Genomic DNA, 25,280 nt, shown 5'->3' on the forward strand with positions numbered 1-25,280 from the left:
TTAGAAAAAGATAATGTATAAAACAGGTGCCCCTGATGGCACAGTGGGTTAAACCACTGAGCTGCTGAAATTCCTGACTGAAAGGTCAGAGGTTTGAAGCTGGGGAGTAGGGTGAGCTCCTGCTTTTAGCCCCAGCTTCTACCAACCCAGCAGTTTGAAAAGATGCTAATGTAAGTAGATCAATAGGTACTGCTTCTGCGGGAAGGTAACGATGCTCGATGCAGTCATGCTGGCCACATGACCTTGGAGGGATCTACGTACAATGCCGGCTCTTTGGCTTAGAAATGGGGATGAGCACCACCCCCCAGAGTCTGACATGACTAGACTTAATGTCAAGGGTAAACCTTTACTTTACCTTTAATGTATAAAGCAAGTACTTAATACATACTACCAAACAGCAAAAAGTCTGGGTGAGCTTGTTTGTTAGCAAGCTGAAGACTAAAACAAAATGTAAACACAAATTGCATAATAATGAAGTTTGGAATTAATTTTTAAAGGACATTGTGATGAAAGATAAGCCAACTAAATATACCACTGGTTATTCTACCTAGAAAGGACAATGTCACAGGATCCCCCAAAATAACTGACAGGCATTTAAAATTGATTTAGGGGATTCTGTAATGGATCTTAAGAGCCTTTGCTCTCATGCAGACAATGCAATTCCATTTATTTATGCATGCTCATGAAATGTATTTTCTAAAAACTGTATGATTATGAGAAAATGTCCCTGGCAAATAGTTCTCAGTAATGTATACATATATATCTGTGGGATGCCTGCTCCTTCATTCCATTCTCAGTTGGTTTGTTTTGTTTTCAGAAATGCTGGTCCTCATTAAGACACACTGGGCAACTTGTTAACCTCATTTCTTCAAAGCATCAAATTGCTGGAAACAAACAATATGTGACAAAACTCTGGGGGGAAAGAAGATAAGAAATAATATAGCTATATAGCTCATTTCACAACATGTTACTGCATTCTGGAGTAATGTGTTCAATTCTGGTTGTCTTACTTTATGGAAAAATATTACAGTTATTTATGAGTGTGTGTGTAAGGGTGACTACTAAAAGACATCATTGATGATGTATGTGTATTGGGAATAAAGTAAGATGAAGCACTACAAGGACTAGTAGCATTAAGCCAAGATGAAATCTTACCTCCAATTTTGGTAGCTGTTTTACTAGCAGATTTACATTACAGTTGTCATCAATTCAAAGCATATGACAGTTTTTGTTGGAGAATAGCTAACAATTTTAGTACCATAAATGTTTCCACTTCACAGAAAGCAGCCCAACTTGGAATGAGTTTGTGGTGGGTTAATCCTCTTCAGGAAGGACACTATGGAGAAAGAATCTGCGGCAGAATTCACACTGCAGAATTATATCAGATTGACACCACATTAACCAACATGGCTCAATATTATGAAATTCTCAGATTAGTAGTTTGGTGAGATGATAATCCTTATTTGTCAGAGATCTCTGGTGCCACAACAAGCTAAAAATCTAAGGATTCCATAGGATGGAGCCATGGCTATAATTCTGCTGTGACTATGGTCTCTGTGAGATTACACCCAAGGCAGTGTGAAAAGAACTATCTGAGGTGAACATGATCACAGACTTTGTTAACACTCAACAGAGAAGAAGAGAAGGAACTGGAACAGAAAAATACTGAGCTGATCAGAGAAAATGAAAGTTGTTTCCTTCATCAGAAACTTAACAGTGCACAAATGTTACTTACCCTATATACTCAGGTGTAAGTCTAGAAAAATCAACCCAGAAAACCTAGGTCAACTTGTCCACAGGACAATCAAAGAAATGTAGTCTAACTCTAAAAAATAAGCCATCTCCTTCTCTGAGGAGAGTAACAAACAGCAAGAGCTTAGTTTGTCCCAGGAGAACCTAGGAAAAGCACTGCATCCCTCCATTTTATCTGCTGTGATACCACATTTCACTTTTTTGAATGTCCAGGTGGTGAAATGGGGCAATGTTCAGGGGCAGTTGCCCCCCCCCCCCGGAGGCAGCTATGGTATCTTCCATTCTCTATGGAATGACGCTCAACTTATCCATGAGTCATATCACAATCCATAGTTATAGCCCCTAATCCTGCTGTCAATTTATATATGAGGTCATCATATACATAAAAGTATGGTTGGTCTAGTTCTTAGTTGGGTGATTAAGAGTAGATAATCATACTTTGCAGATTTTCTCTTTTCTTGCACTGGTTTATATTCCACCCTTTTATTAACCCTCCTCTGGACACATTCCAGCTTTTCAATATACTTCTTGAATTGTAGTGCTCAGAACTGGACACAGTATTCCAAGTGATGTCTGACCAATGCAGAAAGCAAGTGGTATTGCTACTTCATTTGATCTAGATAGTATACTCCTATTGATACCTAGTATTACATTGTTTTTTGGCCACTGCATCACAATATTCATTTGTGTTCGACTTGTGATTCACTACATCTTCTAGGTCCCTTTCACATATAATGTTGTCAAGCTAGATGTTTCACATCCTATGTCTGTGCATTTGAATTTTTTCTGTCTTAAGGCTAACCATTATAATAATGTGCTACATATAGAAATACACATAAAATAATGTTTTTAGGAGTGAACACATGGTTTTATGAGTATTAAGGCACTTTTGGTTTCACACACTCATTTTTAAAGTGTGGTTCTCTAATTCAGATCCTGGAAAATAAGGCCATCTAAAATTCAGTCCCAGAAAATTGGATACTTTTCTGTGCAGGCTTCAACAGCAAGCAAGGAGGTAGAAGCAAAAACAGACAAAACCTGATTCTTTCCATTGATTAAATCTCCTTTCTTTACCTTCCCCAAAGGGCCCTCTCCCACATAAAACAATTCAGAAAGTATTTAGCCCAATCATCATCATTATCAGCATCATGACTGAACTGACTCTTTATTCACTATTCTCTAATGTACTATTTAGTTCTGTGAAATTTGAAAAAAAATCAAAATGCTTGTCTGCTACCTCAAAGTACTTATCTACCCTGTCCTTGTATTTTGCACAGAATTTAGTCTGGCTTCTCCAGACACAGTTTAATTTTCTGGTTTATCAGATCAATTTGTCACAAAGAACAGAAACAGGTGAAAGAGCAGATCATCAATTCCTCCTGTGTACAGGACTGGATAACACTGAAATTGCTTTACATTAGAACTCACTGTTTGTGCGTATGGGAGGGAGAATGGAGGAAGATCTATTATGTACTGGCTTTTCTATTGCTGATCTGTAGTGGGAAAATACCAACCACATGCATGCAGAATTTAGAAAAATAAGGATACAGTGACCATTATGTAGAGCTATTCCATGATAGTGCTGCCCCATATGGTGCAATTGGCTGAAATGCATGTATCTACTGGCTTTCTTGCCAGTTCTTCCCTTCTCCTTCCTCTTGATTTGCTTCATGTGCTAACAATGCATGTCCAAATACTTTCAGTGTGCGCAGTGTGCGCAGGCATGAGATGGGAACCACCAGTGTTAGCGTTTTCATACTACACTCATCACTGCCAGTTTGCATGATTGGTTACTTCTTGTTTGATTACTTTTCCTTCCTTCATCATTCTACCCTGTAGCCATTTTTTTCCTGCTCTCCATTAGAACATGCATTTGACTGGAGACATTCATTCGTAAGTAAAATACTTTTATATGTTTTACAAATAAGGCTAATCTTGTCTCTGCTAGATTCCTTATGGGAGGTGTGTATGTGTGTGACTGTTCACCTTGTGCCAATATTATGATTAGGCTCATGCACGGATTTTGTTTTGTGGTTCCCTTTAGCCAATCTGGCTTGTTTAGCTGGCCATAATGGTAAGGGCTCATTCACGTTGGTTTTTTCGGCTAAAACAGGCCACGCAGCAGCCGGACACAGCTCCTACTCTCCTATTTGGCATCACATGGTGCGTGAAGAGGCTGCCACATGCTCACAAGTGGTTCCCCTGTGAGCCCTGTCTGTTGGGCCAATCAGAATAGAAGAATGCTGTGACCTGTCTTATACAAGCTGTGTTTTTTAATGGGGCAAGCGCCTTCATTGCTCAGTAGCATCTGGGGTCTAGAGAGGTGATTCGGTCTGATTGGCTTGCCACTCTCTCTCTGTTTTATTTTTTTGCTTGGCTTAGCTTGGCCTCTATCTAGCATTGAATCTTTTTGATTTTCCTTTATTTTCTTGATTATTTTTATTTAGTGGGTCTGGAAGTTAGGAAAGCTTGGGATGGGTGGGTGGGGTGCGTGCGCACATTTGGGGACTTGGGAGAAAAAAAGATCATCTCTTTGCTCTTTGTGTGCTTTTTTAAAAAAATATTTGGGTGACTTTGAGACCTATGCATCACTTTTAGCTTCTTTTTCTCCTCCAATCCTCTCATTCAGAAAATACTTTGAAAATATAATAATTATAATTATTAACCCCTACAAACAAACAGAAAAGCCCCACTCTCAGAAAACTACTACCTACTTATAATTTCATTCATTTGCAAACAAGTTCTCTCTGTTGATCTTTCTCTCTGTGCTCTAAAAAAAACAGAAATCCCTAAAAATGAGGAGATGACCCAAACATTATGAAACTTTGTGGTCTAATAGTTTAAATATGTTCTCCAAGTGTGGCCATTTCCATCTTTTTTTAAAAAATAATCTTTATTGAGTTTTTCACAAGAGATTAAAAGCAAAAAGGGATTTGGGAGGGGTAGTCAGGGAATGATAGGAGAGGGAGGGATGGGAAAGGTGGTGAGGAAACAAGGGGGGGGGAAATTTAGGGTAGTGATGGGGGGGATTAAGAAAAAGATTAAAAGCTTGTGGCTTCCTGGTATCATCTTAAGGGTCTCTTCTTTTCCTCTTCCTCATTTCCTCTTTCATCTTCTTCCGTTTCTTATTTATTCCTTTCTCCCTCTCTTTTCCTTAGATTTCATTCTCAGTGGTTTTTGTCTTGTGGCCATTTCCATCTTGATAGACCTAAAAATGGCAGGAAAGGGAGCCCAGGAAGTTTCCCCAGTACTGTGATTAAGCCAGATCTAGCTGCATTTTTCAGCTGCGGACCGAAAACAGCTATTCAGCTACCTGCCCGTTTTCAGGAGGTGCATGAAAATGGATCTGGGGTCTCTCAAAATTCAGCCAGCAGAAACAGAATGAGTTTTAGCTGAAATGCACAAGCTTAATTATTACCCTGCTGAAGATATTTGTCACTATCTTTTCCAGTTGGCAGATGATGGCTTTTCCGACCTTAAAAGCACTTCAAAACATAAAATCAAACTTTCTCTTCCTCCACCAACATAGAACTCACTGGATGCCATGAAAACTAGCAATACTCCATGGAATCTCTTGAGTCTCTGGGAAGAAACTGTTTGAAACATTGAAGATGTTCTGTTCAGTGGAACAGAAGGCACTGGACAATATGGACTAATAGTAAAAGTTAATAGGAATAGGCTTTATGTTCTTGAGTTGTCAAAGTATCCATTGCCATTATCCATTTATTATTGTTAGATTGCATCTGTCCTCTGTAGAGAGCAACATGTCAGAAATATGGGGGTCAGAGTCCTTTGAATAGAAGCTGAGCCAGACCAATTTTCTTCACAAGCCAGGGCCACTGCTCAAAATTGAAGCAGCTGAAAGATGTAATAGATAACCACCCAAGAGATTGTGACAAGAAGCCATTTATTGCTAGAATTGTCAGAAAATTTCATCTAATGGGACATCTGAATTTAGATAGTCTTGTTCAACAACCTCTTCCAGTACTCTATAGGGAGAGAAAAAGAATGGCACTAAAATAAGTAAAAATTTCATATTGGAGTTTTGCAAATCCCTGTCTTGCACTCATGCAGTGTGTGTGTGTGTGGGTGGGGTGGGGTGGGGGGAAGGACAGACAGAGAAGGAGAGAGGGGCAGAGAGAGAGGGAGAATGTGTGCGAGTGTTACCTGAGCCACATTCCTACTTTAAGTATTTGGAAATATTTCTTGTCTTATGCTGACACTCAGAAATATAGTCAATATATGACAGGAATAGAAGGGAATATTATATTGTTCTGCTTGTGAATTTCTTGGAAGAATTGGCAGGTTGGATTCTGATATGACTTAAGTTCTGTTCAGGTGTTTATTCTTCAAATAGTATCAGAATAGGACTTACTTACTTACTTAGGCGATCCCTGTTGGCCGAGTAGGATAGTCTTCCAGGATCAGAATTCTTGTGAGTTTGTAGGTGGCTGTGGAGCCCTATTCTTGATCTGCATCTTCTTCCGCAGTGAGGGCATTGGTTTCCAGGTGGAAGGCGGTCTCGGTCGGGGTTGGCTTGTTGCGCCTTTCTCCTGGCACATTTTTTTAGTCACCCTCCATTCGTGCCTCTTCAAATTCTGCAGCACTGCTGGTCACAGCTGACCTCCAGCTGGAGCACTCAAGGGCCAGGGCTTCCCAGTTCTCAGTGTCTATGCCAGAGTTTTTAAGGTTGGCTTTGAGCCCATCTTTAAATCTCTTTTCCTGTCCACCAACATTCCATTTTCCGTTCTTGAGTTCGCAGTAGAGCAACTGCTTTGGGAGATGGTGGTCAGGCATCCGGACAGTGTGGCCGGTCCAGCGGAGTTGATGGCGGAGGACCATCGCTTCAATGCTGGTAGTCTTTGCTTCTTCCAGCACGCTGACATTTGTCCGCCTGTCTTCCCAAGAGATTTTCAGGATTTTCCGGAGGCAGCGCTGATGGAATCGTTCCAGGAGTTGCATGTGACATATGTAGACAGTCCACGTTTCGCAGGCGTATAGCAGGGTTGGGAGGACAATAGCTTTATAAACAAGCACCTTGGTATCCCTACGGATGTCCTGGTCCTCACACTCTCTGCTTCATTCAGAAAAATGCTGTGCTTGCAGAGCTCAGGCGGTGTTGTATTTTGGTGTCAATGTTGACTTTGGTAGAGAGGTGCCAAGGTAGCGGAAACGGTCAACATTTTCTAATGTTACACCATTAAGCTGTATCTCTGGCATTGGAAAGGGGTTGGCTGGTGACTGCTGGAACAGCACTTTGGTTTTCTCGATGTTCAATGAGAGGTTGAGCTTCTCGTATGCTTCTGCAGAGGTGTTTAGAGTGGCTTGTAGATCTTCTTCTGAATGCGCACAGATGATGTTGTGATCAGCATACTGGAGTGCTATAACAGATGTTGTTGTAACCTTGGTTTTGGCTTTCAGTCTGCTGAGGTTAAACAGCTTGCCATCTGTCCGATAGATGATTTCCACTCTGGTGGGAAGTTTCCCATCAACAAGGTGAAGTATCATAGTGATGAATATGGAGAATAAAGTTGGGGCAATAACACATCCCCGTTTGACATCTGATTCCACCTTAAATGGGTCACTTTGGGAGTTCCCATCAGTATAGGAACTCGGTATAGGACCAGTGTGCAAACTTTTCCCCAAACCATATTTCCCAATGCACCTTGTTCCCATCCTTGCAGGTTAGACTGAGAATTGTAGAGTTGAAGAGTCCTCATGGGGCATCTAGTTCAGACCCCTGCTCAATGCAGGATCTACAGCTAACACATCACCAGTTCAGTCTCTTCGTAAAAGATGAGCAGAGAAAGAGACCTTGCTACTTCCTTAGTCAGTCCATTTTGTTGCCAAGCAGCTCTTACTGCCAAGAATGTTCAATGAAATCATCTCCAATAACTTCAGACCATTAGATCCAGACCTATCCTCCTGGCCATCAGAAAATAGGCCTTCCCCCTTCCTCTCTGAAACAGCTTTTGGGTTATTTTAAAAGTGCAATCATGTCACCCTGAGTCTTCTCTTCACCAAGCTGAACATGCCCAACTCTTTCAACCTTTCCTCATACGTTTTGTTATCCATACCTTTTCTCATCATCAGTGTCCTTCTCTACAACCAATCCAATAGGGCTGTGCAAAGCTTCAAAGCTCTGTTTCATAATTTGGAGATTTGTATGATTTGTTAATATGAATTTCAGAATTACCAGATTTGCTGTCTTGGAGCATTTTTTTTTCAGTGTAACACAGTACTTTGTAATTGTTTGTTGAAGGAGGAGGCAAGGGGGTGACTGACAACGGCAGCTGCATGCATTTTTTCCATGTCAGCCAATCAGAAGAGCAAAGAAGAAAGCTAAGCACAGGGCTTTCTGCAAAGCTGGTGGTCTGTATTTCTAATTCTTTGTGGAGTAATAAGAGAGAGAGGAAGACGTGTGCTGCTCATTCTCTGTGTTTAGTAAAACTTAAAATTAGATTTTTTGAATTATTTAAATAATTCCTAAAAAACAGTAGATTAATTAATCTTTCCAAAACTTTGCTGTATTTATGACCTTCTTATATTGTCTCATTGATTCAAGGGGATAGCACTTGTAGTTTGTATTTTAAAAAATGTAATTTTTATTTTTTTTCCCTAAAAATCAGTGGATGACAGAAATGTTCTGAACCTTGTCAAGCTTAAAGTCATAAATATTACCTACAAGTGTGCAAAGTTGCATCCTGATAGTGATAAAAATGACAGAGAAATAAGCCTCACAATTTTCCCCATTGCCGCTAGTGGAAGAAATCTTAATGAACCAATTATGAATCTTCGGAGATTCAGATTACGAATCAAAGTGGGACCCCGCCAAATCTTTACAGAAAGAAATTGGGCCATCTCTGAAATGAATTAGTAATCACATTTCAGCCACTTCACACACCTCTATAATCCAACTTGTCTGTATCCTTCTAAAAATAAGCTGCCCTGAACTGAACGCAGTACTTTATTTGAGACCTGTCTAGAGCAGACTATAGTGGCACAATTACTTCCTTCAATTTGGAAACAAAGTTTCTATTAATGCACACTAAAATAACATTCATCTTTTTTGCTGCAGTTTTATACTGCCAACATCTTCAATTTATGGTCAATAATAATCCCAAGGTTCTTTTTGTATTTTGTACTGATGAACCATGTGTTCTCCACCCTGAATGAGGACTCTAACTGCATTTATTTGAATATATCAAGAACTTGCCATGTGATCACAAAACCTGTTTTCTCAGGGTTCACATCTTTACAGTGGATTCTATTCACAGGCACTTGAGCTCAGAGCTTGGAAAAGTTACTTTTTTGACTGTATCTTACAGGATGGTCAAAGATTTCAAGTTTTGTGTTCAAATGAATAGAAGGAGAACTTACCATTCAATATGACAAGGTCTTAACTGTGTTAAGTAAGTGACCGTTATCTAAATGCTTCTCTTGTGAAGCTCTGTAGGAATTGGAAGTTGGATCATAGAGTTTGCTCAGCAAGTTTTATTCAGAGAAGGCTTGTAGTAATCATTCCTTAAAGCTAAGAGTGTCACTCACCCAAAGTGCACAGGAGGTTTCTATTGCTGCGTAAGGATTTGAACTCAGGCCTTCTAGAATCTTAGTCCAACATTCAAGCCAATACAGCATAACAATTTTCTATTTTAGACTACAACAGTAAAATTATTTTAAAAATAAGATGTTCTTGTCTGTTTTAAGAAAGGAGTGACTAAAAGGAATTGTTGCTTTTGAAATAATCTAAAAATGTACAAGCATTAGTCAAAAATACTAAGTGTGCTGGCACACAAAAACCTAAACTGGGTTGAAAAGATCTGCTAGAAAAGCCAAAACAAGAGAATCAGCTGATATCTATCCAGTTGCTATGGAGCCCTTACAATTACATCCCAAGTAAAATGTATGCAAGCTTTAACTGTAATGTCAAGATTTATCCCTTTTTATTGTATTTAGACCTAGTTCCATTTTCATTTCATGTCACAAGCTTGGGGTGGATGATTGATAGCAATTACCTAATCAAATATGCTTCATATGCTATATCTTAATGGCAATATCTTTAAATGGCAATTTCTTTCCCATGGACAGTATATAGGGAGACCAATATAAATCAGATATATAACTTCAAGCGGATGCCTTTATTGATTTCCAAGACCACATCACTCATGGATTATTCTGCAGAAATAAACAAGTTTGCAAGCTGAATTTAAATTATGAATTTTTGAAAATGCATTTCTAAGAGTAGAGATGTTTATTCCCCTCACATAAAGCTTACATTTCCCTAGGATGTTTTTTTTCTCTCACCTGAGCTTTTTATTTCGTGTACCTTTAGAACAGGATAGGCAGCAATTTTACAATTTGCATACGTTAAAATGAATTAGCGAGTGCAAATTAGGAGTAATACTGGGAAACATGGCAACTATCACTGATGAATTATTCTTAATGCAATTAAGAATCTGCTATTTAATTGTAAGCTCATGAAATACACTGATTTTTTGAAAAAAAATAATTGCCTGGTGATCTGTTGATGGAACACATAATAGAAAAACTCAGATCATAGATTTTAACTTTCTGAATCAAAAGCTGGGTCAAGTTCAAATGGGGCAACTGTGGCAGACCCAGGGGGCAATTTCCTGGAGCCTCCAAATATAAAAATCAATAAAGCCAAAGAAAAATAAGTGCACTTTCACAGTGTACAATTATTTCACTGTCATGGTAGTACTCTATGAATCTAGGGTTTTGTAGTTTGGGGAGACACTAGATGGGCTTTCTGGCTGAGAATTCCTCTCCTTAAACTGTAAAAATCAGGATCCCATAGGACTAAATTGTGCAGTTTAGGTAGAATGACTTCATAGTGGAAGTTTTTGAAAGTGGAAATTTCCACATGCCCACTTGCAGAAACTGGCACTTTTTCAGTTGTGTCAGTTGTTTGGGGTGCATGAGAGGAGAAAATGAGGGAAAAAAACCTCTTGAGACAACCATAAAGTTGTATGATTTTATACATGGACTTGGGGACAACAAAAATAAATCATAAAAGCACAATAATATCTTCCCAGGTGTTTATGATGGAATTTTTACCTACCTTTTAATCTTAGATACATTTTATTAGGGATGTCTACTCTGACAAATGTAAGACCCGTTTCCTTCCTCTTTGTTACTCTGTTGGGAAAGCAAAAAGGCTAAGTAATGTGTGTATGTCTTTGGTGCCTTATTACACTAGCGTTCTAAAGCAGGGTTCCTGTTTTCCTATCATGTGGTTGTCTCCTGCAGAATTATGTGAAATCCAGTTTAGGGAAGCTGAGAACATCTCTGGCTAAAAATTCCAAGGACCCTACCCTAAATTATATTTCCCACATGATTTTTTTTATTTTGTATCAAAAGCATTGCATAAATTAGTATAAAACTGATAAAATAGAAAGTGTGCAGCGGCTAAATATCTTTTGACCAAAAACGGGCAACAGCAACAACATTGTCCGTAGCCTCCAACAATTCTTCCTCTGTACATGAAGCAGGGCAAAATGGACAAGCATAAAGATGGAGAGTTGTCTGTTCTGCTCCACAGTCACACAAGGTATGGGATTCTTTTAGGTAGTGCCATTTTGCCAGGTTGTCTTTTGATCTGCCCACTCAGCTTCTGAGTCTATTCACGGACTTCCAGGTTGCCCATTCTTGGTTTGCCCCTGGAGGAAGACCCTCGCAGGGGGCCATCCATTTGGGGTTTCCTGGTGTAGCTGCCTAGAGGGATACCCTTGCTGTTGCTGGAGGGATGCCAAGAGGAGTGGTAGTTCTCACAAAGCTTTTCCTTGATTTGAGTCTATTGGGAGGAGGCTGGTAGCCATGTACTGGGTGGCTTTCACAGTGTTTAACCTTATTTCTCTCACATTTAGCAGCAACTTCCCGTCGCACATTGGGGTGGGGTGGGGTGGGGGGCAATGCCAGCTAGTCAATAAATCTGGTAACATTACTGGCTGATTCCTTTGAGAACAAAATCATCAAAGACTTGAATTGCTAGATACATCATTCCACTGACATGGAAGATAGTCACCAGTGTGTACATCACTTGCAAGACTAGGAACTATGGGCATCAAAAGAGAATACACTGAAATCAGTATTATAATGCCTGTCTGCATGACAATGTTGTGTATCCCTATAGGACATGACCCCGAATATTTTGTTCACATCCACATTCTAGCTATGGTACAGCTAGTCACCTTCAAATAATTGTCTCTTGTATATGAACTACGCAGCAGTGATTCAAATGTGAAAGGGTGATATTTTTTAGAGAAATACTCAAGCTGTTGAATGTAAAACACAATGTGCAATGAAGCCTACTGCTGATGGTAATGCAAATGTGGTGAATAACAATAATTCAGAGCAACATTACAAAAATGCATGAATATAAGATGCTCACATTTATCTAACTCTAGTTTCAAGTATGACTAGAATTGGTTCAACATGAGCATCTTGCCTGTTCAGGACACTTACTGCAAAAACAAAGATGCAATTTTGTATGTTAGGCTGAATTATTGTTAGGTATCAGATTTGTGTTATTGTCTGCAATTGGTGTCATTGGAAATCATGTTCTCCATTCGAAAACACAGACTTTCCTTTAAAAATATAATCCTTCCCAATCTGTGTCACTGCTCTGCATTTCATATACAGTTGACTTAATTGCATATCACTCCAAACATCCTGTCACTTTCTCTCTGATAAAAGTAATCCCAAACCTGTTGCCTACTTGGTATACAGGGAGCTCAAGATTGACAGGAGCAGGCATGTAGTAGACTACTCTGACACACTGTTTGGACTGGGAGTTTATTCAACTTTAACCAGTTCCATTCCGACCCACCCCCAAAAGAAACAAGACATCCTTCTTCTTCTCTCACTTTTTTGTGAAAGCTAGACTCAAGACAGATATAATGTTGCTGGAGACCACCACATTTTCAATCTAAAGTACATCCTTCCCACTAAAATACCCACTCTTGCTTCTTTTTTCTCTCTCTCAGGGCTGTAACAAATATGTGCTCTGCAGGGTAATGCCCTCTACTTTCACAAACAAATGTTCTATGTCTCACCAAAGCCATTAATAGCCTCTTCTTGCAAGTCAAAGTACAGCATAGCCTGGAGGGAAACAGCACTTGTGCTTTTGTGATTTATCGCCAAAAGCCTTTTGCTCAGGGCAGTAGCCATCAAAGATTGACATTTTTACAGAAGACCCTGGAAGCAATATAGAGGAAGCCAGGCATGCATGCTTAAATCCAACTGAAAGGAAAGGAGTTTGAACCCTGGGTCTGTGCTGGCCTACTGAGCAACAGACAGGGTATGAAATGGAGCACCAGAATGTCTTTTTAAAACCAACCAATAAGTTCTATCTGTAAAGAAAAATATGTTGAATGTTTTGAAATCACTGAGCAGGCTACTAATGTTGCAAATTGGAGCTTGAATTAGATTTTTTGCCATGGCATCTTTTTTACCATTTAAGCAAAACCCTCTGCAGCACTCAGGCCAGTGGTATCTGCTGGTTGTCCAGTCAGTGGGATGAGAACTGGTAATACATTGCATTTGAAATCTCCTTTAAATTTTAGAGCAAACCATCACATGCCTCACTGGTAACTCATTCAACAAGCAACCTCTTTCTATGTCTTTGCATGAGAAGAAATTAAATGGTCTGATTTATTGATTAAATGATTGGCTGACTGATTGTAGTCAAGGGATTTATTTGTCATCTTTTGATCCTTAATGACCCCTGAGGTGATGCACAGTTGATACAAACATTTTAAAAACTGTTAAATATATAAGCAACAAAATTTGATGCAAACATCAGTAGATGTAGTTCATCCTAACCCAAAAGTATGAGGAATCATTGCAGAGTACTGAGTCATGCTGAGATGCAACAGGCAGCAACATCTGAAGAGATGTATGTGAATGAGTACATTTGGTTCATAGAAGCCCTATCATTTTCAAACTGAATTTCTCGTGACTCAATTGCATGTCACATTCATCTGGGAATTATTGGTGTTGATAATAGCAACAATGCCAACAACAAGTATTTACATAGCTCTTGAGAGGATTCAAAGCTCTTCCCACATGAATTATCTTGTCATAAGGACATATAGGAAGACAGCTCCTTTCCATCATTCCCTCTAATTGTGAACAGAGGTTCTTACTGTTGATCACTATGCAGTCAAAACAAGTTCACCGGCAAAGAAAAAGGATGTGCCAATGTGTGGGGAGGAATCCCAACATTACCGTGCAGAAAATCTTTAAGAAGAGATCCCAAAGGAGAGGCAAACCCCAAACAAGTTAATGACAATGAAACATAATCAAAATGATTATTAACTGACATAGGGAGTAGAAAAACAGAGGGGAGGAAATGAAGTATCATGGCAGAAGGCACTGCTTGCTAACTGGCTGGATTTTTTTTCTTTTTTAGTTCTTAGCTCTTGTTTTTATTGTTATTGCAGTATGAATACACTTACATTTTCTTCCTCTGTGTCCCCACTAATGCTGCTTGGAAGTAATCAGGTTGAAATCAAAATTTGTTTCAAGTGCCTTTGCACCATTTCCAAAATGTCTATTGTTGATAGAATTTGTTCAGATGACTGGCCAATTTAACAGGTGAATCTTTTTTAAAATGAAGTATTTCGCAGTAGACTACACTATAACAGTTGGTGATGGTGCCCTGAATGAAGCTGGAGAAAAGGAAGATCATATCAGTCACATTTTTCACTGTAGAGTACCATTCAACCATCAAGCACTATCTACTGATTTTCACTTGCATCAAAGTTGTATAGATCATAAAAAAGTCTTTGTGACTCATTATCTCATGAAAGTAGTGTGCAGTCAGAAGAAAAACAACAAAAGGAAGATCCAATAACATTTGTGAAAGCAGATGCAGACTAATTATTGCCAAACCACATGATGTCAGAAGGAGCTTTAAAAGAACAAAATAACAAACAACAACTCTTTTAGATGAAATGCAGGAGACCATGAATTTGATATGGGAGATCATTTAACCCTCCTTCCCATGCTATGGGGAGAGAGCTATTTGAAAGACTTCTGAGGCTACCTGTAAGGCCTAAGTTTCCTGTACTGTCATTCCGAGGCTCTGATAATTCAGCAAAGGCCCATGTATTAGTCTAATTAAACTCAGGCATACATTTGGATGGGTAGGCATGAGGGGACCTTATCAGTATAGGAACAATTGGTATCTATATCAAGCAGACTGCAGAATAGTCAACACAATATGAGCTTGTGGTAGAAAACAGAACAGGATGCTCAGGATGCCCTTGCAAGTTTAACAAAGAAAGGGAAATTTACATTTATTCTTTCAGGAAATCTATCTTGGGATATAAAAAGAAACAGATGAAAGAACATTATTTAAATTTCAGTAGGAGAGTCCCTATGGTTGGCTTTCATGTGAGGATGTTTGGCTAGTGTCCATTATGAGCCAGGATTCTCATGGGCACTCCTTTCCCAGAGGAAGAAAGACCAAGGAATAACTAAATTTTGGAAGGAGGGGAATGTGATAGGCAGGCAGGCAGGATGGAAAATTTTGACTGCATGGATTTTTAAAAACCGAGAGGGGAACCAAAAGAGAAGACATGCTCCCCGAAGCTTCCTCTCACTAATTACTTGCCTCCTTGCTTTCAGCATCTCTTCTCAGTGATGCTTGTTTAAGTCCACAAGATTCATCTTGCCTCTCAGGAACTTGAAGTGGTCCCTAGGAAGTGTCCTGGTAAGAATGGCTTCAATCATCTTGTTTGAGAGGCAGTACTTAAGTAAGCGTCTTTCCTTGCAGATCTCTCAATAGGTGATACTTCACACCAATATAATTGGTGTGTGAATTGACCATCCCAGTGTGTGAGGATTTATGCAACTTGAGCTGATTCAGAGAAAGCCACAACACCTTGTTTCTTGCTTACCCATCAATTGCTCCACCCCCATAAAAGACCAGGTTCCTACAGGTAGATTTGTGCTTTGTTGGGCCTCTGGTTTTGTTCAGTTTCTTTATTTAAATAATTTATGCTTTCTTCACAATCAGTTTCATCTTGATAAGCCAAAAGTCAAAAGATAAGTTCAGACAAGGATCAGCTTTGCCTTGTGTAAAGCTTTATTTGATTAGCACCTTGTTTGGTTTCTCAATCTAAGCTTGCACAGCTTGCTTTAGATCATAAATACTTTCCTGAGATTTAGGATCTTGTTTCCCATTTTATCAAATCCAGGATGTTGTTTCATTTAAACATCTTCCTTGATTTAAGAAGACTGCCTTGACTATTGATATCTAAGGGTTCAGTGTGCATTTTAATAGATGCTGCCACAATTAAGAATGCCTTTATTCTAGCATTTCTGTCTACAGAGACAAATGTTTCATATAATGGATCATACATCCCTAATACATACAAACATGCCTCTACACGCTTTATAAGCTTCTTGGAATTCCACTTCTAAGGAAATATAAAACAAACAAAATAGATGGTTGTAGATTTTTCAGGCTGTATGGCCATGTTCCAGAAGCATTCTCTCTTGACGTTTCACCTGCATCTATGGTAGGCATAGCATCATAGAATCATAGAATCATAGAATCAAAGAGTTGGAAGAGACCTCATGGACCATCCAGTCCAACCCCCGGCCAAGAAGCAGGAATATTGCATTCAAATCACCCCTGACAAATGGCCATCCAGCCTCTGCTTAAAAGCTTCCAAAGAAGGAGCCTCCACCACACTCCAGGGCAGAGAGTTCCACTGCTGAACGGCTCTCACAGTCAGGAAGTTCTTCCTAATGTTCAGATGGAATCTCCTCTCTTGAAGCCATTGTTCCACGGCCTAGTCTCCAAGGAAGCAGAAAACAAGCTTGCTCCCTCCTCCCTGTGGCTTCCTCTTTTTCACACGTACTGCTCTCGAGCCAGGCGTCACCCATTCTGTATCTTTGCATTTCATTTTTTCTGCCAAAGTGGAGTATCTTGCATTTGTCACTGTTGAACTTCATTTTGTTAGTTTTGGCCCATCTCTCTAATCTGTCAAGATCGTTTTGAATTCTGCTCCTGTACTCTGGACTATTGGCTAACCCTCCCAATTTGGTGTCATCTGCAAACTTGATGATCATGCTTTCTAGCCCTTCATCTAAGTCATTAATAAAGATGTTGAACAGGACCGGGCCCAGGACGGAACCCTGCGGCACTCCACTTGTCACTCTGAGGATGTCCTCACAACCTCTGAGGATGCCTGCCATATATGCAGGTGAAATGTCAAGAGAGAATGCTTCTAGAACATGGCCATGCAGCACAGTAAACATACAACAAGCCAGTGATTCCAGCCATGAAAGCTTTCGACAATACATTAAACAAAATAGAATGGATATAAAACAAACAAACAAAAACACGTTTCCCATCAATATCCCCAATTTTGCTTTTTGGGGAGCATTATTTTAGAGGGTTAAAAAAAACGGTAGGGAGAAGAATTAAACAGTATTGCCTTGGTATTATTGACAACTTGTATTGACCATCCTGCACTTCATGTGCAGTTTTATTTGGATTTGCTTGCTATAAGAGGAAAAAAGAAGTGCCATAGATCTATGTCATACAGAGTTTTAAAATAAACATATTAATTCAAATGGAACACACACACACATCCATATGGATGGAACTTGTGGTGAAGTGCATAACTAAATAATTTAGCCTTTCCTTGAAGGCAAAGATATCACAGTAAGACAATGATTTAGACTTTCCCCTAAAATACAGTCATGCATAGATGCATCTAATAGCCTATATTCCATGACAGCTGGTCAAATAAACCCTCAAGATGCTACAAGTCCCCTGTTTTACTGAAAAAGATTAACATGACAAGGCCGCCCGCTTTGCTAGAAATTTTTTACGTTAAATAAGCATTGTACAGGTTGCACATTTTTCATTTTTCTTAGTGTTTCACTACAAAAAGGGTGGCAAAAAACTAACCCTCTTGGCTCCCTTTGCCCTTCTCATCATGCTATCAAGCTTTAGTGGCATGGTAATACCACATAACTGTTGTTGTTGCTGTTAAATCAAATGCATAAAGTGCTTTACACTAAAACAACCAGAAACAATGGCTCCTGCCAAAGGTGTTACTAACCCTTTAAACTTATATTTTTGATGCATTGATAAAATACATGCTGTCATCCTTTTAGGAATTCATTTAGTTCTTTCAAGTGTTGATCAACTTTAAAGCTAAATGTGCATTACAGAATATTTTCTTTTAAAGATGTTTCACATGTAAAGAGGTAGTAGTGGATGCAATTACTTTGCTGCTGCCAGGTCAACCAGTGTGGGCAACAGGATGCAGCCCTTCTTGTGTCAAGGTGCATTTTTTCTATTGCCTCACTGCAGCATGAATTGAGGAAATGGGTGTAAACTTTTAATCTAATTAAAAGAACCAGGCATGAAAATGGTAGCTCCCTTTTTCCTATTGCTAGCATACATTGGATAAATGTTTGAATGCTATTGACTATCAGCACTGGGTTCGTGTGATTTACATTCCCATGTGAGTGGGAATTGATCTGTTTCCAAGCCTTCATTGGATTGAAAGTACAGAAAGACAAATGTTCCATTTATCTGTGCACCAGTTGACAGCATTAACTCATTATATGCATGTAGAAAGTGGTTTTGTACCCAGATCTCCTTCCCTTGATCAGTGTGGGAATATTAGTGAAGCTTACAGCATAATAGACATATAGTCTTACAGAAGAGAAGTGCAGTTCATTTTAGTGGATCTCTTGTTCCAGGAAGTTGACATTTCAAAGGAAGTATTTTTTTCTTATTTAAAAATGCCTCAGGGGCTCTCATAAATAAAAATGGCTCCATTAAAATGCAATAATAATAAGTAGTTGCATAGAGAACTACAATTAGCTATACAGTGGGGAGAGGGAGGGAAGAAACCTTATCTAACAGATAAGGCATGGTAGACTATGAATTCAAAACACCAAAAAAGACAGTTTGTCCTTCAAAGAGACATTACAAGTGGAAAGGTGATGTCTAGTGATTTGCAATTCTATGTGTATGCTCTGAATAATATGTTGTGATTTCCAAGAAATGTCTTTCTTCACTAAGCTGAGGCTACCTAGCCTCTCCTCTTATTTCTTGTGGGTATTTTTTTTTTGGGCTATATGGCCATGTTCTAGAGGCATTTCTCCTGGCGTTTCGCCTGCATCTATGGCAAGCATCCTCAGAGGTGAGGTGACCTCACCTCTGAGGATGCTTGCCATAGATGTAGGCGAAACGTCAGGAGAAATGCCTCTAGAACATGGCCATATAGCCCGAAAAAAACTCACAAGAACTGAGTGATTCCAGCCATGAAAGACTTCGACTCTCCTCTTATGTTATGTTCTCTATGCTTCTTATCATCCTCATAGTCCCTCTTAGATTTCTTTTTTTAAAATAAGGCACCCAGAACTTAACTTATTCAAGATGAGTCCTGACCAGAATAGAATATAGGCAGACCATTGCTTTCCTCAACTTAGAAACTATGTTTCTGATAATCCAGACCAAGAGAGCATATGCCTTCTCTGGGCCTTTACAGACAAGCCTTTATCCCAAGAGCATCCACTGCATGCTTTCTGGGGCGGATGTCCAGGTGTTCTTCCAGGAATGCTGGGGAGAACACTGGGATACTGTAATGCCCTCGATAGAAGCCCCCCAAAACAGAGTAAAAAAAGAAAAGAACTTACCCTACCTCCATGAGGTGACTGCCAGAAAATCACGCCTCCCCCTTTCTCCTCGTGCATCATTTGTGTGAACCAAGAGAACTCAGCAGCCACCTCATGGAGGCCAGTGAGTTCTTTTGTTTTTTTACTCTGTTTTGGGTGGCTTTTGGGGAGGGAGTTGCCATTCCCACAGTTTTCCAGGCTAATTTAGCTTGGAAAACCATAAGAATACTGTCTGGACTGCAGTGGAAAAAACCCCACTATCAAAATAATTCACCACAAACCAGGGTTAATTTGACTTTGTCCAGGACATCGTCTGGACAGTCCCCTTTTTATTGCAGAAGTTTTTGCAATAAAGTGGCTGTCTGGATGAACCCTCTGTTGCAGCATCACAATGCTGGCTCATAGGTCGCTTTTACACTGATCATTGAAGCGAACTACAAATTGTGGAGGCCAGACCACACCTTTCACAAAAGTGTGCAAAAGAAAGTTGTTAATCCACATCAGTGCTCTGTGATTTCTATAATCACTATCTGGACCTCAAATTGGTTCTAGGATTTCTTTTGCAATCATCTGCAGAGGGAAACCACTTTCTTTAATACTGCTTTGAAAGTGCATTAAATGGTTAACCTTTTATTATCTCTGGCCATGGGTTTCTACCCAGCTTACCTGAATCTAAGGTTCATGTTTGACTATACTCTTCTTTGGCCAGTTGCACAAACTAGAATTAACAATATAATACAAAAACAACAACAAATTTATTACCACTCTCTCCTTGTTGCTCGAGGTGAGGTCCAACATCATTAAAACAAGAGATAAAACAGTACTAAAACACATACAACTTGATACACAGAGGTAAAATTTGAGTTAGAATTCACTGATGAAATGCAGATTCAAATTCGCAAGTAGGCCTGCCAAAAGAGATCGTAGAATCATTGAATAGAATCGAAGAGTTGGAAGAGACCTCATAGGCTATCCAGTCCAACCCCCTGCCAAGAAGCAGGAATATTGCATTCAAATCACCCCTGACAGCTGGCCATCCAGACTCTATTTAAAAGCTTCCAAAGAAGGAGCCTCCACCACACTCCGGGGCAGAGAGTTCCACTGCTGAACGGCTCTCACAGTCAGGAAGTTCTTCCTCATGTTCAGATGGAATCTCCTTTCTTGTAGTTTGAAGCCATTGTTTTGCATCCTAGTGTCCAGGGAAGCAGAAAACAAGCTTGAGGGAAATGGGAGCCAGGGAGGGAGTCTAGGCAGGGGGGAGGGAAGGAAAGCACATATGTTTCTGTACCTGCAGGGCTACACAGTCATGGAAAGATGTGTGTTTCTCAGGAGGAATTGGGTTGAAAAGGTAGCTTTTAAACATTTGTTTTCCAGCCTTTAACATGATTCCTCCTGATTTGTCCACATTTTGGCTAAACTTCATTTAGCCACTCCCACTTATAACCCAATATAACCATGGTTATAATGCATATGTAGAAGGGCCCTAGATGACAGCCAGTGGAGTGACGTTAATATGGATGTAATATGCTCAGTCCTAGATGTTTCTGTAACTAGTCTGGTTGTTGTGTTTTGAACTAATTGCAGTTTCTGAACTTGGTACACAGGTTGCCCAATGCAAAGTGCATTGCAGAAGTCTGACCTTGAGATAACTGGTGTAGCCACTACCATCTTTAGGTCCTCCTAAAGCATACCAATTGTTAGAGTACCAACTCCTCCCTAGTGGATAGAATGAAGTCCAGTACTGCTGTTTCTTTTGTTCTACCCTCCACCTTTTGAAAGAAGAATTAATCTGTCAATCAGATCAGGAATTTGTTGGACAGCCCATGCTTATTATTATTATTATTATTATTATTATTATTATTATTACTTTATTTGTACCCCGCTAGCATCTCCCAAAGGATTCGATGCGGCTTACACAGGCCGAAGCCCCAAAACACAATACAACAATACAATACCTAAAGCAAATTAAAAACAGTTAAGCAGAAAACAATAACAGTAACAATACAACAAGACACTATTAAAACTGGGCTGGCCAGAGTAGGGGTACAGGATTAAAAGTGCTGATGTGGCGGGAGGAATGTAGGATTATAATATAAGTGCAGTGTGCAGTGTGCAGTGGTCTTGGTTCTACTAAAGTGCTTCTAGGACTTGGTGCTGGAGGTTCCTAATCTGAAAAGGCACATCGGAACAGCCAGGTTTTCAAATTCTTTCTGAAGACTGCCAATGTAGGGCCTGTCTGAGATCTTTCGGGAGGGCGTTCCAAAGTCGGGGGGCCACCACAGAAAAGGCCCTGTCTCGCGTTAACAAAGCCAACCTCCCAAAAGATATTAGGACGATTAAAATCCCCAACAGCTGTCAGTTCTCGCTTTTTAGGGATATCTGAGATTTGTTTTAGAAATATATCATCCATCTCCTCATCTTGGTTTGATAGACTGTAGTAAACACCTACAGCAGTATTTTATGTATTTGCTTATGTTTACTCAAATGCTCTGCACTGGTCCAGTTTGATCACTCACATGGATTTCTGTATAAGTGAATTTGTCTTTGACATATAACACTACTTCCCCTTATTTTCTTCAATATCTATTCGTGTTTAAAATGTAGAAGTGACAGCTGAGAAAAATGACTGGCTTCAAATATCTACTCTGCCATGAAGTGGATTTGGGCAAGTCACATGTTCTTGTATAACCCACCACTAGTATGATGTGGACCTCTTGTGAAAATAAAAGGACCAGGAAGAATCAAAATATTTGTTAGCTTCACTAACATCATCTGTAAAGAAAAGTGGGAGAAAGAGAAACCCTCCTAAAACAAATTGCATATTTCAAAATTCTTGTAAAGCCCTGTATGTTTCCCATCACTTACAATGCCAGAAGAATGTGTACCTGGTGCAGCATTCTTCTCCAGTCCTTCTTTACCATACAATCTTATAACTGTCCACTTGAAAGTAACTTCCCTTGCCTTCATTGCATCTTGAAAAAAACAAACTAAAAAAACAAACAAACTTGTAGCCCTTAGAGAGCTTGTGAAAGCACAATTGTAAGCAACATTTTAACAAGTGGTTAAATCACTTAACATCTTTCTCCCTGCATTAGTATTTGTTTGATCATCTGCAAAGTTCTCCTTTTCTTCTTATAAAATATTAAACCTGAATGCTTTCAAAGACATGTTGCTGCATTATTGCAGTGGAAGTTGTTTGTAAACATTTAGGGTTCTTAAGCATAATATTATCTCTGATAACAATGTGTTGATTGAACTGGCAGAAGACAATGGGTTTTGATTAGCTTGCAAAACTTCATTAATATGCATGGATCTATTTCTCATTTGTACTCTTGCTCAAGGCTGTATACATCACCCTTGGAGAAGGAAAACATTTTCTTTTCTCCTTTCCTTGCATTGTTTTTGCTTGGAACTATTTTAAACTGTAAACATCTATACACTTATTACAAGAATATTCTTCTACAGAGCAAATACCATGTTAGTGGTAGTCTCTAGAACAGTGGGATTCTATATGTTTGAACAATAATGATAAGAATGTCAGGATACAAGAAGAGTCATGTTTGGTCAGATTAAAGACCTATTTTGTCTTATATTCTTGGACAAATATACAAAATCTGCAGAAGAACATAAGAAGAACTTCATTCTCTATCTCACACTGCCCAGGTGTTGATACACAAAAACATACTAGAAGTCATAGTCATTATTCTTAATAGCCTCTGATTGACTATCTACCCCAAATTTAGCTAATCCTCTTTAAAGCTATTCAGGTTGGCAGTCATAAGTATATCCTGTGTGACAGAGTTTTACACTGAAAAATCTCCCAGTTTAAAGAAATATTTCCTTTTATCTATCCTGAACAACCCACCATTTAGCTGTATGAGATAACCTTAGATTCTATTATATAGGTTTCTTCTCTATCCCAACTAGATTCCTCTATTGTGTCAACTTATACTTTCGTTATTCACAAGTCACACACGCTCAGCAACAGAACATCTCGTGATAGGTTCACTTTTGGGTCACTATAAGTCAGAAAGGCACACAACACTACTAACAATTATTTTATTTATTATTATTTGTGGCATTTGTATACCTCTCTTCTCAATCCTGAAGGGGACTCAGGGCAGTTCACAGCGTTGGCAACAATTCAATGCCATCGATAAAAAACAGTATAAAAAATCAAAATTGACCCTCCCCTGATAAAACATTAAACATTATTGAAAACATCGCATAAAATAACATTCCATATCGCACAAAGACATAGCCGTTGTTCATAAACAGTCCTGGATAATTACACTTTCCACTTTAAGTTTAACTTTAAATATTCCTGTGATGAGCCGAATGCTTGATTCCACAGCCAGGTCTTTAGCTGTCATCTAAAGGTTAGGAGGGAAGGGGATGACCTGATCTCACTTGGGAGGGAGTTCCACAGCCATCCCCAAACCCCATAACTTTTCCTAAATTTTGATCCCTTTCTGTGCCTTTTCCAGTGCTATAATATCCTTTTTCAAATGCACTGGCAAACTCACCTCTGGAAAGTTGGCATAAATGCTGGTGGTAGGCTAAACTACAATGGATGCATTGAATTAAAAGGATTTATATCAGTGTTACATAACCTTTCAATAACTGATTCCTGCACCCTACTAAGAAGAACCAGGATACAGGAATTGTGTGACGGAATTGAAGTGTTCAAAGCACCTCAGACTCAACCAGAACTTGGGCTGAAAGGGCAATCATGATCAGAAGTGTCAGAGTCAAAAACAAGAAATAGCTGGATATAGTGGGGAAAAGATCTACTATGTTGCACTCACATTTTAAAAATCCAACCAATTAGGATTTCATCAGATGGCTGCTAGGTTCTGTTTCCATGTGCTTAGAAAACAGAGCCCCACAGGAGTCCCACAGAGGCCAACTACATGAGTTCTGGTGAGACCTTGTTTTCTAAGCACATGGAAATGGACCCTAGTGACCATCTTCAGGAGTTGGGTATTACCTGACTCCAAGCACCAGAGAGTGGGGGAAAGGCAGGGAATGGCTGGTCATAAGACAGGGAAAGACAGAAGAGAACTGGTTAAGACCCATCCTTTCGCTTCCCTGTTTCCCCCCATTTTATCTGATGAAGTCCCAAATTTGGTTAAAAACGTTGGTGAAAAATACCATTTTAGTAAAACATGAAATATGCAATACATTTAAATCACAACACATTCTTTGCTAGCTAGAAACCAGAAACATTACCGTGAGGAAGGCTTCCTTTAGAATGCTTACTCACATTGATTCAAAGATGTTAACTTCTGTGAAAAAGACCCCATGGCTCCATCTACACGGCCATATAATCAAGTTTCAGCATGCAGATTTATTGCATTGAACTGGATTATATGCCAGGGTAGACTCATGTAATCCAATTCAATGTGGTTCAGTCAGCTTTATAGGAGGCCCCATCTACACTGCCTTATAAACCAGTTTCTGAATCCAGATTATCTGCGTTGAACTGGATTATAATCCAGTTCAAAACAGATAATCTGGATTCAAAGACTGGAATATATGCCAGTGTAGATCCAGACTGAGTCTACACTGACCATTATAATGCAGTTCAAACTGGATTATATGGCAGTGTAGATTAGGTCTATGCATTAAGTGGTAGTAAGAGTTTGGAATAGTATAGCAACAGCACCCATTACAAGACTGATAACCCACATAATATTTCTACTGAAATTCATTCATTTCAGAAAATCATAAACCATCTAAATCCACTCATATACAATACTAAACACAGACTCCAATCAGTTCTTGTTGAATTAAACACATTCAGCTCACTCACATGCATACATAGTTTAAAGAGTCTGTAGTACTTTTCA

Source organism: Anolis sagrei, chromosome 3, assembly GCF_037176765.1.
Source record: "Anolis sagrei isolate rAnoSag1 chromosome 3, rAnoSag1.mat, whole genome shotgun sequence".
NCBI lineage: Eukaryota > Metazoa > Chordata > Lepidosauria > Squamata > Dactyloidae > Anolis > Anolis sagrei.